The sequence below is a fragment of the Anser anser genome, assembly GCF_964211835.1.
Source record: "Anser anser genome assembly, chromosome: 1".
Classification (NCBI taxonomy): Eukaryota; Metazoa; Chordata; class Aves; order Anseriformes; family Anatidae; genus Anser; species Anser anser.
In genome coordinates, this window is record NC_139720.1 from 117,754,037 (window position 1) to 117,767,716 (window position 13,680).

Here is a 13,680-nt window from a genome sequence, read left to right on the forward strand (position 1 = left end):
CAGCCGCCGTGGCACGGAGCAGCTAGTTAAGCTGGGTTTAGGGCTACATTGAATTCCCGGAAAGCTGCACAGCAATCAGAGCACACAGGGGAATCTGGCCACTATTGCTTTACAACAGCATTTCCCCGGCTGATATGCTCGCTGCTCTGCACGGAACCTTTTTTATTTATTTTTTCGATTAATATCAGTAAGATAGCAGGACTTACTCTTCTCAGCAGTTATGTAACTATATAGATACATACATAGGTATATAGAGACACCTATATAGTTATATAATTCCTTTGTTTTTTTCCTAACAGAGAAATACAAAAACATCCCAGGGATTTTAAAAGCCACGGATTCAAACCTGGAAAAACTCCAGCATTGGATTTGGTGGGGAGAGATTTGGAGCTTTACTGACGATGATAACTGTGAAAAGAAGAAAACGTGTTTCAGATCTGTACCTGTTTGACTACAAAGGCATGACAGCGCCAGCAGCCTACAGATCTCATTGCCACAGCAGAGCAGTGTGTTCACAGGCCCGGTCAGACTGATGTGGAGTATTTGGAGCCACGGGGTATTCTCTGCAATTACTCGTTGCTGCTGCTGCAAATTAGCACGCTTCTCACTTTAACGGGGAGCTGTTGCCATCAGCTGAGCCTTGAGCTGTAAAGGTTCCTGTGGGCGTAGTAACACCAGGACTAACAGGCTCTGGTTTCACAATACAAAGCCATCAGCAGCTATGCTGGCTCTGGCAATCAGCATAATCCTCCCTTCTTGTCCGGTGTCATTCCCTCACACTACGTAGCACCGCTGCCTGTGGGGCCTAGTTTTGGACTGGCTTAGGCAATGGATTCAGCAGAGAAGTAATTACAAAACATGATAACACAACATCCGTGGGTTTTGACCCAGCTCGGGTGTCCCACCTGTCTGACAGCAGTGGACAAAAGCAGACGGGCAGCACAACAGAAGGAAAGTGAGCCTGGTGCGAAGCGGAGGTGGAGAGCTGAGGGCACCAACAGGTGAAGCCCACAGTGCTGATGAAGACGTGGCAGGGCAAAAACACAGCCTTGCTGAGCAACCCTGGCCCTCCGGGCACAAGGCAACTATATTTGATGCTGCTACTACCTGCACTTCCAGCCTACAGCCACTTGTGTTTCAGGGATTTCCTGAGCCAGCTGTGAGGCCTACAACCTGCCTGGTGACACTCTAGTGGATTTTTCTCCACAGACTTGTCCCACCTCCGTCTGGATCCATATAAGCTTCCTTATCACCTGCAATACCACAAGAGAGATGGATCAGTATGAGCTTCATTAACATCTACAAGCCCAAAAAGGGGAGAGCGGCTCCACCACCAGACCATGGGATGGGGCCATGCAGCCATGGGATGGGGGAGGACCACAGGCCGGGAGCGAGTGCCTCCTGGCAAGCCTCACCGAGGCCCTGCTCGGGGCAATGTGGCACAGAAGAGGGGTCCGGAGCAATGGTAGGGGTTTGTTATGGGGCAGGAGAGACACTGCAGTGCATGTTCCTGCCAAAAAATAGGGCGGTGGCCAAGGAACACGTGGCAAAGGCCAAGGGAAGTACTCATGCCTCAGAGCACAGATGACAGCAAACAGGAGGGCTCAGGAAGAAGTGTCCCAAACCCTCCCAGATATACCCATTCCCCAGATCTTCAGCATCTTTCCTGAGTGTGTCTGGCGGTGTTCACAGCTAGACAGGGGATTTTGGCTTAGGGGTTGTGATTCTGGCTGGTACAGCTGCTGCAGAGTGAAAAGGACCTGTCCACAGAAGACGCCGTTCTCGCTGTTTCTGTAGAGCTGATTGCTTGCACGTTTTGGGCAGGAATGTCTGGATTACTGCTGATGTGAGTTACGGCAGTGTGTCGGGCTGTAAGCTCCTGGGAGGCTCCTGACATCTTGCACCTGCCACTCAGAAGCAAATCCTGGCACTTCACATTTCCACCCTACCAAAGACACCAAATCCTCTCACATGACAAAAGCGACAGTTTTTCTATACACACTTGGTTTTGTCTCTCTTTATTTTAAATTGCATCCACACCGTAGCGTGGCTGAAACTTGTGGTGTACAAATCAACTGAAATTGAGTCACTGGGCTTGATAGAAGCAAAAAGACGTCATCGTAAAGAGAGCAAAGCCCCGCTTGGAGCCCCGTCACCCTGCTGAGTTGCAAGGTTAAGGAAACACATAAAATTGTAATGAATGAAACAACCATTAAACATTTTGCTAATACTCAGAGAAATGTTGCCAAAAAGAAAAACTACCTAGCAGACTAACATTTACATTATAAAATGTAAATTCACAGTGTTAACTTTCTCTGGAATGAATAAACAAATATTTTAAGCAAGCAAAAAAGAAAAAAAAAAAAGAAAAAAAAAAGTACATACTTCCAGCAAACATCATCTTCTTACACTGGGGAAATTCTTGTCATGCTTAACCCAAGTGTGACACAACATCTTGTAACAGTTATCCATTACTGAAGTTTATCTGGGCTTGCTGATAGCCCGGCATTCCTGCAGCACGTAAAGGAATGTGTATTTCATCCCATCCAACTTGTACACCACACTTACTTATTCCACCCACTGCTTTAGGAGGTTCAACGCCCTGTATGCTCAGCATAAACCAAGAAACACTTGGGTGCTTTGAATGACTCACTTTGGGCTCCATTCAGTCTTTGGAGAGCTGACAAATCTACCAGCTCAGCTGGATGCCTGAAGTAGGGCAGGGTGACTTTTTTACAAAATATCCATCTCAGGAGCTGAGGGTTTGGTCCCCCGAATGGTTTCACCCGTGGGAAAGGCACTGTAAATGACTTCTCAAATCTTCCAAAAGATTGCTCAGAAAGAAACTGGGGTTTCTTTTGGATCTGTGAATCTGTGCTTCCCCACAAGCTCTCCAGGACTGCTGGAGAGCGTATCCTGTGATGAGAATTAAGGCAAGGAAGGGGAGGTGGTGACAGAGAAGGACAAAGCCTCTCATTTGGGGAATCATAACACAATACCATGCCCTGATTTTATGTACACAGGGAAGGGCAGAAGAAGTCTTTTCTAAGAGCACCTTCATGGGCTGTCAGGAGTGTGCCAGGGCCCCTAGCTGCTTATGTGGTGGGGACACCCTGTCTTGGAGTGATATGGGCCACAGGAGGAGGTTTTACTGGCAAAACTACGCTGTGTACTGAAGCTGTGGTGACACCACTAATCTGATCTTCAGAGGTCCTCTTCAGGACATCTGGAAGACCACCTAAAGAGAAGCCTAAAGAGAAGCTAGACCAAATTAAAATGTATCAGTGACCCCGAAATACCTGGGGCAAAGAGCCAGGCAGATGCTGATCTTCCAGCAGTGGCGGGGGTGGGTGGCCTCTCCTCATCACACCATCTGTCAAAGGCACTCCATCAGGCAGAGCTTACGGGGACACAGGAGGGCAGGAGGCTTACAGTCCCCTCACTTGTCTTGTTCCCCTATCTAATCACTAGCAGAAGGAATGTTTGTGTGTCTTTCTACTGATTTTCCCACCCTAATGGCATTTCTGGTGATGGGTTGAGGCTTGCCTACGCAAGTGAACCACTGGCAGGCTTGGAGCTCAGTTTTAAGTGTAACTATTGCTGGAACAGACATGATTCAATGATAAAGTGTTCACCCGTTTCTGCCTCAGGTTACCCTTAAGTGTCCTGTGTCTTTTCTAGTGACGGGGAGAAGGGATAAGTCTTCCCACTTAACACAGTTCCTTCTGTTGGGAATAGCAGCTAAAAAGCAGTGTTTATCCTCAAAGCAAAGCACACTGCTACTAAAGCTCAGCTGCAGGAGAACTTGAAGTCTTTTGCATTGAATCCTGTCCTGCGATTTGAATATATTGGTGAATAAGTCAGATGCATGCATGGGAAACAATGAGGAGAAAGGGAATAGAATAGAGAAGACTACAAACCATGTTATACTCTTCACTTCAGATTCACATTTCCTAGGCACAGAATGTAATTTTCGTGCTGCCTCTAGACATAAGGATAACTGCTCTTCAGAAGCTACTTTGTGTGTTAAACAAATATGACATTTACGGATTGTTTTCTCTCACTATTTATTTGTTGTATCCTGAGCTAATGACCTTAAAATTTGATCTCTCTTATGGCATTAGTGTTAGACGATTTCCAAAAAGCATGAAATTGCAATAAACTGTCAAGTTTGCACAGGTGCATTAGAGATTAAGAGATCAGCCACAGAGCCATTAAGATCTATGGCAAAACGCCCAATGGGACCAAGATCAAACCTTCAGAGTGTTTTTAAAAATGTCATCATTAGTGGAGAGATTCCTTGCCTGGCAATCCCAGGAGCTCAATACAATGCTGGATGTTAACCGTACCCTTCTGCACTACTCCTCTGAGATGGCAGCTGCTGGAATTTCTTATTCATTTCAAAACAGATGAAGCAAATATTAGTTCTGCTGGAGCAAAGATCAGTGGAACGTCTCTGCTGAAATGCTGGTGTACACTACACAAGCTTTCAAGTTCTTCCTAACCTGCAGGAAGAGGCTTTTTCTTTATACAGGTGCAAGAAACCCACTTCCACCCATGAGCAGGGATGTATTTTAAAATACAATAAAAAATTCTGTGGAGCCAGCTCTTGTGAAAAATCGCACTGGCCATCAAAAGGTGGCTTTGAGATCTTCTTCACAGCTACACAAGTTTTGTTCTTACCCCAGCTTTCCCCAGGGAAGGACTCTGCCTGGGAAGCTTCTGCTAGATGGTGTGGCCAAAGGCAAAGGTCTCCCGAGCTCCCTGCCTTCACAGAGAAGGAGTGGAAAGAAATCAATCAAGTGTTCAGAGTCTCCCACTGCTCTCCCTGATCTTTTCCTAGAGAGATGGACAAATTTCCTTTTAACTGCCAGAGAAAGAGCTGTAGAGCATCTCAGCCCGAAGAGCCACCAGATATGCTCCAGGCACACATGGGCAAATGCAGAAACATTGGTACTGCAGGAATGCAGGTGGAGATCTGCTTAGCTGTGCTCACGCGTGGGGTTGACTCTGCATACATGATAGATAAGGTGTAGAGCATTTGCAATTGCCTGGGAGTGCCTTTCCACGCTGCTCATCTGAAAAGTAACATCATCAACACTGAGGTTATGTTTTGCTTCAGTTCTATACCAGCAAACTCCCGTGTCTGTCCTTTTGTACCGCTGCTTTTGCTCCATATCGTGAGTCTTACCCCACAAATGCAAACAGAGAAATAAAAACCCCCTAATCCAACTTTTCATTTTATTTTCTTTACAGATTTTGCACATTGCTTTTCCCAAAAGAAAACCTGGGATGTTCATGGAAACCCAAACCCCATATCATAGTGCTAGGCCTGTACTTTCAGTTACTTCTTCTAATGTATTTTAAGATAGAAAAGCTGAGCAGGAGGAGGGAAATGACTGGATCTGAGGGAACACATGCGTAGCGAGCTGAGTCACCCCTGAATCCAGCCAGCTGCCTGCAGACAGCTCCTCCGCTGCTCAATTACAAATTAGTTCTGGCCTTGTGCAGAAAATCTGTTAAACAATGCATAAATGGTGCTAATTCGGTAACATTTTATTGGCACCGATCTCGTCCTCACCCCCTTCCCAGCGAGGCTCAGGCACCCAAAGCCCTGCAATCAATAGCATCATCTGCATGATACTGAAGGTACTTTCTGTGTGCCTTTTCACAGAAGTCCAGATCAGACGAGCATTGGGTCTAGTGCTGCTGACAACAGACATATTCCAGTAGCTACAGCAGTTTTCAGCCTTTTTTCAGTACAAAGGCCTCTCTGCATTTTTAGTGCTTAATCCCTGAAAGAGGGCAGAACACGGGAAGGTGCCTGTCTTTGTGGAGAGGAGCAAAAGGGCAAGATGTGGGAAAAGATTCCCACCTAGGAGACCTTCTGCCTTGTCCCTTTGGGTCTTTGGCCCTGGCTGCCACTCTGAACTCAAGGACAGTGAGATTTCCAGAGTTAAAAACAACCCACCCCCTGCAAGGTAGAGAAATATGGGAATCACAGTGAGCCCTTGGAGAGGGTCAGGGTAAATGGCACCTACCTGCCTGCCTCCTGTCCTCTCTGCAGGATTTGGCCATGGAGCTGACAGAGGTCATCAGCCCACCCTGGGCAGCTCCTGGTGCCCGGCTCAGTAGTTCAAGGCAGGCCAGGAGGCTTCGTGCAGCACTCCGGTCACCGCCGCTGCTGTTTTCCTTTCTCAGTTCTGCTCTATCCCCTGCGGCAACTGCTCATTGCTGATGCGGAGAAGCAGAAGCACCAGCCTGCTTGGTTAAGACAGGATTCGCAGCCCTTCGGGGACAGCCTCTCTGCAGCTAACCTGCTGTCAGCTCGCTAGATACACCGTCCGAGCCACCAGCAGGCTCTGTGGTGTGGGGAGGCTGCCTCGTGCAATGAAGGAAGGACATTTTTTGAGACCCCACAAGGAGAAGAGGGCTGCAAGAGTTGTACTGGGCTTGGCTGAAGATCTGGGAGGTGCCACGATCCGCAGCCAGAACGGTGCCACAGACCCAACCAGCCTCTGTGAGCTTCCACTAGCAGCAGGAACAAAGCACACGGGACATTTTCCAGTTTCCAAGACATACCCCAAAGCTTAGGTCACCCGCTTCTCGAGAATGTATTTTACTTTCCAAGGAAGTAGAGCCCTTCAAGAATGAATGGATTTAACAGTCAAAAAGCATCCGGCCCCGCAGCCCCTAGGGGAGGGAACGGAGCCAGGCCTGGAGGATGAACGAGCACACACATGGACGTCCTCACAGCCCAGCCCGGGGACCACGGGTGAAGCAGCCACAGGTGGTGGCTTCTGCTTTTGGGAGACAAGCTCCCCTAGGGACAGGCCCACCACCTAGCCCTGCCCCAAAGCACTGGTGAGCTGCTTCTTCATTCCCCAGTCTTTAATTTCCTTCCTCACTTGCTCCACAAACAGAATCTCCTTCTATCTACGTCACTGTGCTTAAGGGTTGAATCCTTGGAAACAAGTTTCTTTTTTCTCTTCCCCTCAGTGCCAGGACGTCCTTTGCCCTTATGTCTTCCTTGGAAGCATCCAGAAAGCCGTGCTTAATTCTTCGTTTCCTCTTCTTTAGTCATTTAGGATCTTAGTGCTCTCCCATCTGGAGGGGCGAGGAGCACAGGGCCGGAGTATTTCTCCTTCACGTAATTCATGGTGGTGAGAGCAGCAACACCAGTTTTAGCCCTCCCCACGATGCCGGGCCTGCCCCTCTCAGCGGCCCCATCCTGATTTCACTGCGCGAGGCCCCAGAGCTGACGCGGCCCAAATTCAGACCACTGCTCCCCCAGCCAGGCACAAGCAGAGCACCAGGGCCTTGTTTCTCCATCGACTCCTCTGCAACCTGGCAGGAGCAACATCTCCTGGGCTGGAAAGGACTCGCAGGACTTTGCGACAACGGGCCCTCTTAGCAGCCTTCACAGGCCTCAGTCACCGTGACTCACCTGTGGCTGCCAAGTGAGATGACAGCCCCGTGGTGCCCACCAGCCCCTTCAGACACTTGTCCCAGAGACTTCTGCAACCCACGTAACAGCGGTCAGATTAAGGCAGACGGGAGGGGAGTCACGTGAAGAGAACAAAGCAGAAACCTAACTTGGAGGACCCAATCCTCCAGCATGCTCCCTCTGAAATTAGGGGTGCTCCTCCAGACACTCAGCTCCTCGGCTAATTCGGCCCACAGGAGGCCTGTGGCTGCACGTGGAACCCAATCCCTCTCTTCTGAGCCCCAGATGAGCATCCCAGCAGCTACACCTCACCTCATCCCGGAGGGCCGTGCCTCAGGCCCCAGCAGGAACCACAGGGCCTGCATTTCCTCAGCACCAGTGGAGCACAAGACACATACCACCTTCTTGTGTCTAAGGAAACTAAAATGAAGATCTAAAACTATGATTTAGTAGCAGTACTTCTACAGGAAAGCTCAATTTGTGTAACAATGATTTTTTATTTTTTTTTTCAGCATTCCAGCAGTGCCTTAGAAATGTTTTCCAGTCCCTCTGTGTTCTTCTTGTAGCAGCTTTACAAGAGAGCAGGTTTCCAGAAGGCCACTGCATGCCGCAGGCAGCCTGTACAGCAGAAACTACCAATCACTACAGAATACTCCATTACAATTAAAACTTAATGGCAAATGTACTGTGTCCCTATCGCCACCTGAAAAATGCCTGTCATTCTGGGGCCAAAGGTTTCTGGGATACTGAGCCCTTTTCATTACAGGCTCTGTGCAGTGCTCGGAAGCTGCCTCCTCTTTGGCAACTTGCACACTAGTTTCACTGTGCCCCCCTGCTTGCAACCTGTCCTCGACGCCTCCCCTCTCCCCAGGCCACTCACAGCAGCACCATTGTTTTTAGCAGCTCAGCTTCTCACCTGGCTTCACGATCCCCAGAGATGGTCTTTATTTTTTCTGACTGCGTTCCAGGTTGCCACTGGTGCTCACGAAATGACTCCCGTACCTTTTGGTCCCCTGCCATTTATAGCCAAGAGGGTACCCCCTTTCCCTTGGCTTCCTCGCCCAAGACCTGTCTGCAGCTAGATAAGCTGCCTGGGCACAGTCAGGCCCCGGCTGTGTCTGACAAGCAATCTCCGAAGGTTTCCGGGGCAGTATTACACCCTGTCAGCAGTGTTAAGGCTGAATAGCTCAGCGGCTGATCAGGGCTGCGCAGGACATCGTTGCTAGAGGCTTCCTGAAGGGGCTTCCTTACGGGAACCAGGGTGACTCATTGCTACTCGGCGGCTCTCGTTTCAGGGAGATTAAGTTTCTGCTGCAACAGGGTCGTAATGAAAATGAAAATCGCTCTGCGGGAATGAACTGTTACCGGAACAAAAAGAAGAGAAGCTATACGTTTGGGAAGAGAAACGATCGCTGTCGGTAGCTTCTTGTTACCGAACAATTTCCAAGTGCATGGAGAGCTCTGCTCTTCTTTGTGTCAGGCACGGTGTGAAGCTGCAGCTCCCCAAATGCAGCTGCACTCCTTCAAGCTGCAAAACGCAAAAAGACGGTCACAGGAGCGCACATGATTCTGTATGCATGTACTGGGGATCTTGCAAGCACTCCGGCACGCCTACACATGCAAATTGGAGGTGATGTCCACAGAATGCAGGTTTGTAGGCAAGGAGAGCTCCTCCACACAGCCCCAATTCACATTGTATCCGGTATCATTTAAAAAGGAGCAAATTCTTCTGGGGATGCTCTTAGGCAAGTCTGAAACTGGGCTGTTTTTACCTGGCTCCTCATAAGCCAAAGGTAATGTGGTGTGAGCTGCAAGGACGGCCGCAGGCAGATGTGCCCTGTGGGACACAGCCACCGCAGGGGCAGGGGTTGTGGGAGGCTCACACAACCCTCTGAGGAGCCCACCTCAGCACCACATCACGGATCAAAGCCGGGTGCTGTGAGCAGCTCTGCACATCTCCAGGGGCAGCAAGGCGGGGGACCTGCAAGCAGGGCAGGCTGGGGGGCCTTTCCTCGCCACCCCACATCCATCACCCCAGGTATTTTAATCAGAGCAGGCATCTCGTATAATGCTAGCATCACTTTCTGGCACAGAAGAGGCCCTGGGGATTTCGGCCATTCCCTCTCCCCCCAGAAGAAAAAAAAAAACAACAAAAAAAAAACATGCAGCTTGGGCAGTTTGCTTGCCAGTGCTGCTTGTGCCAGTGCGCCAGGCCGGAGCAAAGCCAGCCCAGCTGCGGGGACAGGAGCAAGAAGCATCTGCTCGCACGCCCTCCCCTCCGTGCTCTGCTTGCTGCCGCTGCCGTCAGAGGCTTCGCTGCCTTTATCGCTCACGCTGGGCCCGCTTCCAAGCAGCAGGTCGCAGCCACACATTTGTAGTGCGGCAGGAGTCCCTCGCCTCGTGCTGCAGACCTCCCTAAGCTCTCCTGGGCTGATTAAGTCTCCTCTTACGAACTTTCGTGGTCACTTACGCTGCAGAGGCAAGGGGCGCTGGGCTTGAAACGCTGCAGGCAGCTCAGCCGCGTGTTGAGCTGTCCTTTCGTCAGAGAGCTGCCCTGAGGTTCCCTCCGAGGCACGGAGGATCAGCATCAGCTGCCAGAGGTGCGGCAAAGCCAACTTACACCCACCGAGACCCGGCCCCAGGAGCAGCTTTCCAGGTTTAAAAGCTCCCACCCTGCTGTGGCAGCAGCTTGGCTCAGCTCAGAAGCTGCCTGGCACCCCCACAAAAATATGTCTCTTTTGCATTCGCTGCATCCCTTGCGCCAGACCAATTAAGCCCTGCTGGGAGCATCGTCAGCAGGACGGGTACTGCCTTACAGCCCCTGCGGGGACCTGCACCCACCGGCTGTCCCCTTAACACCCCCGTGCTTTGCTTCCCTCCTGGGCCGGCCTGAAGACCCTTCCCCCTGTTCCTGTTTCATCGTCGTCCCTGTAGTGTCACCTTACATGTTCTGGCACATGCTAAGAGTATTCCTGGCCTGACCCTATAGTGAACGCACAGATCCAGACTCCCACCACAATGACCCGGAGCTGACTGTTCTTGGTCTTTGAATGCCCACCGCCCTCTTCCTCCTTCCAGCAGTTCCTGGAAACGCAAAGGCTGAGCAAAAGGAAGAAGTTCTCCTGAAGACCCATCCTTGTGCCCCAAAGGCCCCAAAGAGCCCCAAAAGAGCTGTAAAAATGCCAGGGACAACGACAGTAAGTCTGCTACAGTATACTGGCGAGCACTGAGGAGCTGGTTGTGTTGAACAGCTCTCAGACACGCGATGGCTAAGCCAAAGTGTCCTCGAAATTTAGTGTTTCCCTCCTTGGGGATCTCCAAAAGCCGCCTGGGCATGGCCCTGAGCATCCTGCACTGGGTGGCCCTGCTTGGGCAGGGCTTGGAGCAGGTGGCCTCCAGGGATTCCTGCCAGCCTCAACACTTCTGTGATGCTATGAAATTGACTCTGGACACCCCAGACTGCTCAGGACAAAAGGGTGCAGAGTCAAGTACTGGGCTTTTTTTCCTGCTTTTTCAATTTTCTGTTTTGTGCTAATACAGGATGACTCTTACACTTTGCTTGACACCTGTGGCAATACAGCAACAGAAGAAAAAAAGGCATTTATATCTCTGCAGAGAGCTTCAAAAACCTCACCTGCTTTTCTAACACCCGCCACATTCCTCTGCCTTAGTTCAAAGCGACACCCAAGTGGCATGAAAGCCACTTGAGTAGCTCAGTCGGACCTGACTTTCCCCATTCAGCTGGGAACCAGGCAGGCTGTGTTATATCCTGCCCTCCCCCTGCCCTTGTCGAGGCCCTCACCAACCCTGCCCTCTCCTGACTGCAGCCAAACAGCATGGAAAATGAAAAGCACACCTTCAAAGAGATTGAGCACCTGGCATCAGAAGTGCTTTAACTGCAGTCGTGCCCACAGTAAAAATTATAGTCCTATAAATTACATGTGGGACTATAATTTGGTCAAGGTCTTTTTAAGGTTTCTGACCCAGCAAGTTATAGGTTGTAAAGGTCACCATAAAGCATTGGAGAAGTTAAAATCTGTACGACCTCAAGACTTTTCTGATGACTTTTACCAACTGCAGCTTGGAACTCGTATATTGGAGAAGGAATTGCAGAATTTCTTGCAGGAAAATGACGCCCAGAATAACACAGACATGTCCAGATGCAGCTTCCCTGGTGGTGCTGTGACTGGAAGGGAAGTGGCAGCAGCTCCTTGCATAGCCCTTGCCTTGTGGTGTGCAAAGGCACTGGGCAAGGTTAACAGAGGAAACAGAGGTCCTTTGTTCCCCAGTAAAACTCCCTTCTCCTCACCGCCAGCATCCCTCCGGACTGGAAGCAGTAGAAGAGATGAATCACCCAGCATTTGCACGACTTGTAAAATCTTATCAATTCTGACGTCCAGTTCTGCTAATCACGGCATATCACAAGTGCAAATGTTAACCCAAAGGAGCTGGCGCAACCAGATGAAATGCAATCATCCGAAAGTTCACTTGTGGCCGTGCGACCAGATGACCACCCTCGGCCATTCCTCCTCCTACCTACTTCCCGCTCTTAAACAGCCGCAACGGGATGAGGTGTCTTGAGCACTAACCCACCGTCCTTGTCGCAGGTTCCTGGCAGCAGGCCAGCGTCAGCAGGCAACCACACACCGTTTTCCCTTAGGAACGGGACAGCTGGCTGCCCTTCTCATCCCAGATCCCGCAGGCCCCTTCAGAGGACACTCGTGCTGCCGTACCTGCCGCTTGGAGCCTCTGGGGAAATCCAGAGGTCTGCCTTCGGGCTGGTTCTTACTGTCTTCTGCTGAGGTTTTCCAGTTCCTTCTCAGCCAGCTCCTGCTCAAAACCTACCTAAGGACCTCCACAAACAACTGCTGGGGCAGTACGTTGCATAGACAAATTCCTTAATTTACAGACAATATGTTTAGAGGCTCCACACTCATTTTTCCTTTGCGTCTAATCAATCATCAGCATCAAATATGAAAAGCGAGCATTTCCCCGGAGTGTCAGTGAACTGACGTAATTTCAGCAGCTTTGTGCGCAGTACATAAAACTCAGAGGAGTAAAGTTCAATTTTAATTGTGCGGCTGATATTGTGAAGTAAACAGGGGTTATCTTCTAAAGATTTTTAACACAGATTTTTAATCTTTTGAGATGGTTTAGCGTAAGAGTCAAATTCCTCCTTCAGCTATATCGCTGTAGATCTGGAACAACTCTGATAATCTTCGCAGTCCAACACCAAACTCACATTTTCTTGTTCAACTGAAACTGTGAGATTGTGCAATGGAGGAAATGACATTAAGGGAGTACCTCCGGACTTTGAGCAGGGCTACTGAAACTAGTGCTTAGTCTGAACTGCCTTGTCTCCTGCAAGCTGGTAAGGTGGCTGATGAGTTACTATACAGAACAACCCCAAACTTTTCAACAGGATCCAGAGAAAGCATCCAACAGATGAAAACAGAGGGGAAAAAAAAAAAAGGCTTTAAAGCCACCATTTCCAAAGCCTACATTAAACTCTGGTTTTAACCAGTAAAGTTTCCTAGTGGCCCACAGTTTCAGGCTCAAACTTCACAGAAAATTAAAACCGAAGGTTTATAATGCATATTTTAAACGGTCTTTAACAATAGCAGGACAATATAGTGTCATATTGTGTTCTATATACCACCCATGTTCAACTCGGAAATGTTTCACAGACAGGGTGACTCTTCCTCATTTATCAGCCTTGCATAATGATGCCCTTAGACCAGAAAAAGGACTTTCTCAAGGTAGGTGGATCACTGATGGTGAGATTCTGAAGAAGCAGTCCCGGCGAGCTGTGCCTGAAAAACAAGGCATCTGGGAGACAGTCAAACACTTATCTTTAGATCTGCGCAGCCTGCTGGGCAGAACTGCAGTGTCCGGACTCACCTGTTTTAACGTGGCTGGTAAGTGCTGAGCACACCCGAGGTTTTTGGTGAACACACAATTAAAATAACAGCCCTGAGTGTTTTGCTTCCTGATTTCATACAGAGATTAGGTGCAACTTCATTGCTTGTCCCTCTTCATAATATTTGCACGTGTCAGTCAGCAACCGGCAAGCCTGACAGAGGGAGAAGACCTCCCAAAGAAGCTCCCTCAAGCTCCATGAGCTGCTAGGGTAACAGCAGCAAAGACCTAAACAAAAACTTTTGTGGGGGCTAAGCTGGCAGAGCAGTGTACGCCCTCCTTGGCAGCAGCTAGCCAGCCCACTGCCATAGGTC

At 49.6% G+C, this 13,680-nt stretch overlaps 1 long non-coding RNA gene across 1 annotated transcript in view; it reads left to right on the forward strand.

Moving 5' to 3' along the window:
- The window catches only part of LOC310892636, a 28,820-nt gene extending 22,785 nt beyond the window's left edge, over positions 1 to 6,035 (forward strand). Inside the window, exon 3 of the long non-coding RNA XR_014578278.1 lies at positions 300 to 6,035. This is a non-coding gene — a long non-coding RNA (uncharacterized lncRNA). The remainder of the gene's footprint in view (positions 1 to 299) is intronic.
- The last annotated feature ends 7,645 nt before the right edge of the window (positions 6,036 to 13,680 follow it).